This window comes from Triticum dicoccoides, chromosome 7A (assembly GCF_002162155.2).
Source record: "Triticum dicoccoides isolate Atlit2015 ecotype Zavitan chromosome 7A, WEW_v2.0, whole genome shotgun sequence".
NCBI lineage: Eukaryota > Viridiplantae > Streptophyta > Magnoliopsida > Poales > Poaceae > Triticum > Triticum dicoccoides.
The window spans coordinates 697044301-697049565 of NC_041392.1; the positions used below are offsets into that span (position 1 = coordinate 697044301).

The window sequence follows — 5265 nt, forward strand, 5'->3', positions numbered from 1 at the left end:
AAAGATAATTTAAGTGGGTGTGTGGGTCCCACGAACATGTAACTGTGGGCGGCCGACCAATGTGCAACGGGTTGTTGCATCTAATGGGTGAGAATCAATGACGAGACTTGCACTTGCGTGCCTAGTGGCATACATGCAACTGCCGCCTCGCCTCTCCCCCGAAGATACTTGCAGCGACACTTACGATGAAGACATGCAGTTCCAGTCGAGGGCAACACTTGCACCTGCATGTCTAGTGGTAGACATGCAACTCCCTTAGACAAAAAGCACTGCTAAGTTGCAGTCATATTGATGACATACAGTGTGAGTCGGGGATGACACTTGCAGTTGCACGTCTAGTGGCAGAAATGCAACTTCCCTCCTCACCCTCAGATAGAAAACGTCACTAAGTGGTAGTCACGGTGAACACATGGAGTTGTAGTCTTTTTTTTGCAGGGACATGGAGTTGTAGTCAAAGGGCAAAATTTCTAGCTGTGTGCCTACTGGCAGACGTGTAACATCCCACTCTACCAACAAAAACACTGTTGAGTTGTAGTCGCATTGATCTCACGCAGTTGCAGTCGGGGGGGTGGGTGGGAGCGGGGCGACAATTGCCGTTGCGTGCCTAGTGACAGACATGCAGCTATCACTCCCTCCAACAAAACACCACTAGAGTGCAATTGGGGACGGCACTTGTAGTTGCGTTCCTAATGATAGACATACAAGAAAAATGTTAAAAAACAATAAAAATAGAAAAACAAAAATAACAATATGAAAAATACAAATGCAAAATAAAATAAATGTCACAAAGAACACATAAAAATGTTTAAAAAATACTTACAATAAAATAAAAATAAACTAGAAAATGTTTTAAAAAGAAAAGAAAATGAAGCCGAAAAACCAAGCCATAAAACATCAGGGGTGGACATGCAACTAGTTTACATCCCTCCCATTCAAGTTGCTTCAGTTGTACGCAGGACGACACGCGTAGTTTCAACTATACTAGTGAACATGCAATGCCCCTCCAGGAGACCCTTCTCTTGAGACCATCTTTGCATCTTCTTTAATGGGCCGAAATCGCTTGGTGCCACCACATACATACAGGGCTAATTCTCCAGCAGGTACATAGTTTCTCACCGCCAATTTTTCATTCGTTAGTCTATTAAGTGGAAGATGAAACTTTTAACAAATATAATGAATTCCTAAAAACAAATATAATGAGAAAAAGAAACTCTATGCACAATGACAAGAAAATAACGTGGCAACGCATGTTGTTTCTTCTAGTTTTTAATCAATTTTGCAACAAATTAACCACCAAACACAATGCTTATGATAATTTTTCCTGATAGAACACAAGGTAGCTCTAGTTGGAGCATAGTAGGCAGTGGGATTAAGGGTTACCATTTTCAAATTATTCCTAGCGGCCTAGCTCATGTGGATTGAAACCTGAAATCTAAGGGCTGGCAATTAATGGCAGAGCGTTGTACGTGCTAATCATTCAAACTAACTTCTTCTGATGGGTGCTCGAAGCTGCAGTCTTGAATGGCCCGGAGTAGCTCAGGCTTGAGCAAAAAGTCCCTGAAGCCTAAGTTGTGGATTCCGTCGTAGCCCCTACGTGCATAGACCGTTCGTCAGAAAGGGAACAAAAAGGGGCGGAAAGAAGAAAAAACCAAGGAAGTTGAATGAATAATTACTCGTTGGGGGTTGCATGCCCAGTGGCGAGCTTGGCGGCGGCATTAACGACCTTATCAGTCCTTTGGGTGCTCGAAGGCGCAGTCCTGGCTGGCCTTGAGCACAATGTCCCTGAAGCCGGAGCCGTGGATTCCAATGTAGCCCCTGCATGCATAGGCCATCCATCAGAAAGGGAGCAAACAAAGGGACGGGAAGAAGAAAAACAGGAAGTTGTAGTGGAGCTAAGGCTCCATGGCACCTCTTATCCGACTTACACATCACAATCCGCACAGGCACATTTTTTTTGTTATCCAACATAAAACAACATATGAACTTCAAACTTTGCAGAGAAACAAACATTCTAACTACAATGTGGAAAAATTATTTTGATTTTTTTCGTGAATCATAAATACTTAAGATAGCCTTTTTACTAAAAATATATCTCATTTTGTATATTTATGCCGGACCAAAAAAATCTAAAAGTATTTCACACATTGAAGTTTGAAAGTTTGGTTGACCTGCAAAGTTTAAAGTCTATATGTTATTTCATTTAAGAGAAACATAGAAGAGAAATTTTCATGTAGTAAGTTAGTTGACTAGCACAGATCTCAAAGTAATGTTGGATGGTAAGTAAGAATAAGGAGTGTCATAAAGCCCGAGCCAAAATAAAAAACAAGAGAGCTGAATTAATAATTACTTCTTGGGGCTGCATGCCCGGCGGCTGGCTTGGCGGCGGCCTTGTTGTCCTTCTCGTAGTCGACCAGCCCTGTGCGCGTAGGCCGTCCGTCAAAAAGGAACTGAAATAAATTAATGAAATGATGAACGTGATCAGCATCTCTGCTAACATACATTTGATAGCTTCCAAACACGTTTTTAATCAATTGTGCAATATATTAACCACCACACACGTAGCCTATGATTTCTTTTTGCTATTAAAACAGAGGGTAGCTCTAGCTAGTTGGAGCATGGTAGACGGTGAAATTAAGGGTTGGCTTTTACAAATTATTCCTAGCTGTCTAGCTCATATGGGCTGAAACCTGAAAGCTTAAGAGGTGGCGATTAATGGATCCAAGGGCGAATAGCTAACCGTAATCGAACTAACTTGCCTTCGGGGGGCCGTTGCTCCAAGCGTTAGGCCTGGTCTCAAGGCCGCAGTCCTGGATGGCCCGGAGCAGCTCGGGCTTGAGCAAGAAATATGTGAAGCCGGATCTGTGGCTGCCGACGTTGCCCCTGCGCGCACAGGCCGTCCATCAGAATGGGAGCAAGCAAAGTGAAGGGAAGATGAAGAAAAAGAAGGAAGTTGAATGAATAATTACTTCCTGGCGGCTGCTTGCCCGGCGGCGTCGACAGCCTTGTCGTCGTCGAGCAGCTCCTGCTTGTACACGTCGTTCTCCTTGGCCTGTCCCATCCTGGCAACCAAGGAAAAGGCGGGTGTCAATTCGAGTGAGAAACTCTAGAAATCGCACGCAGGAAGTCAGACTCAGATGTCGTCTCGCGGAGATAGAAAAGATGCGGGGGCGGGCTGCAAAGAAAGAAGCGGCAGGACAGCGTGATCCGCCCAGATCGAGGCTCACCTGAATGAATTGTGTCGCTCCATAGGGTACGGCCAGATCCAGGCTCGACAAGGAGGAAATCGTTGAATTGGGGATGGAGAGGAGTGGATCGTGGGGGAGCAGAGAGAGGGATGGGAGCGGCGCTAGAAGGAATCGGGGCAGAAACGGCGCTAGAAGGAATCGGAGCAGAAAATTTAGGGTTTCGGAGGTTTTCTATGACGAGGTGGGTTAATCCGGTTTGGGCTAAGAAGGAAAAAAAATCGTAGCGACAAGTAGCAGTGCGAATCTTGGCGCAGCAAATTCCTCATTTCCTTTTTTTTACATATTATAGACGCAAGCGCTCATACATACGCGCATACACCCACCTCTATGAACGCACACACGCACGCCGTACCCCTATGAGTCCTTGCCTGTTAGCAAATCTCGATTCCAAGCTTGGTGTGCTCGTTTGTGACGAAAACGTCATCGTGCCAACCATAGTAGCAGCACCGGTGTTAAATGATTGTCATAGTAGTTTGCTTGAAGTTTGGAAGGTTATAATTGAGCTTTGTATTAGAGAGTCGAATATAGTAGAGCTCATGAGCCGGTTGGATACGGATGTGCGAATTCCTCATATGTTTGGGCGGATGCACCCCCTTATTTTCTTATGAAATTTTTGGGCAATGATGTAACCATTATTTGGTGAAGCATGCCCCTTCCTTTAAAAAATAAGGCACCGAGGAAAGACGGCGGTGACACGAAAAGACGGACAGAGCCAACCGGCCAACTCCATTCCTGTTAGTTTTGCCTAAGTAGATTGATTTTTATCGACTGCTCTGGCGCCGAGACAAGGAGAACTCATTCCGGGCAGAGGACTTGCCCGATGTACAGAATCTGGCCTCAACCGGCTAGGGTGAGCAGCATGATTGTGTTTGCATCGAGGAGTTTGGCTGCGACCTACGGGCAAATGACCTCGACAAACGTTGTGATTAGGGGAAATTCGCGCCGGCCGCCAACAGTGTGGCTCCATCATTCGGTGGTGGTGGAACAACAGTGGCATTTTGGATCTAAACTGTAAAGAGAATGGCAACGGTGGCTGGTTTCACGGTAGGGAATTTGGGGGGTGGGGGATCGGTTGTGTCGAGATTCACACTCGTCGGTATCACTCAAAAAAGATTTGACAAGAATATGACTTTATTCTTGGACAATTCACATATCATTTACAATTAACTTAGAGAAATCAAATGATCTATTGAGATGAGAATAGCTGGTTAGTGCATCCGCTACTCTGTTTTCTTCTCGGTTTGTAAAATCCAAATTCAGGAGGTCAATTAAGCACGTCTATCGACCAAAACTATACGAACAGGTCGTACATGATTTCCTTCCGGCTGAGAAGGTCGTACGCGGGTTACCTACGAGAAATAGGCTTGGATATTTGGTGCGAGCTAAAAACTCAGCCAAGGCTAAAAATTATCTGTGGTGTGCGTGTGGGGATGTGCGTCACTAGTGAGGCACTGAGGCCGCAGAAGAATGGCATTGGGAGGTAACCGCCCTAGGAAGAGGACTTCAATGGACGCTGACATGGACGATGATGATGATTTAGATGCTATCACTTCTAGTCTGTTGAAACCGACAGATGGGGACAATGCAGAAAAAGGGCGACAATAGTAGTTCGATTCTCCCGCGAGGAATAAGTTCTATTTATCCCTAGTTCCTGCCTCATGTCTGGGGAAGCATTACTAGGGAAAAACTTATACACATGATCTTACCAGCAGCGAGTTTAAAAATAAGGCGCTGCTGCATTGTAGTAGTAGCGCGCTCCGGCAGTACTCGCTGCTGAAATAGACGTAGCAGCAGCGCGCCTCCTCTAAGCCGCGCTACTGCTATAATTCCCACGACCACGCCGCGACGCTAGTTCTAGCAGCAGCGCTTTTATTCGGACTGCGCTACTGCTAGGTAGTTTAGCAGTAGCGCCTTTGCCTTTAGAGCGCTACTGCTAAAACTAGCTATCTCCAACCCGGCCCCAACGCTCTCCTCTATTCGATCCACACTCACACTCAAACTCACTCCCCCTCAACCCCCC

General features: G+C 45.7%; 1 long non-coding RNA gene across 1 annotated transcript; it reads right to left on the reverse strand.

The window, feature by feature from the left end:
* Positions 1-1327: 1327 nt before the first annotated feature.
* On the reverse strand, positions 1328-2449 carry LOC119328909. Its single transcript, XR_005159220.1, has 3 exons — positions 2348-2449; positions 1674-1815; positions 1328-1590 (listed from the first exon to the last, which is right to left on the reverse strand). It is a non-coding gene; the product is annotated as an uncharacterized LOC119328909 (long non-coding RNA).
* Between the last annotated feature and the right edge of the window lie 2816 nt (positions 2450-5265).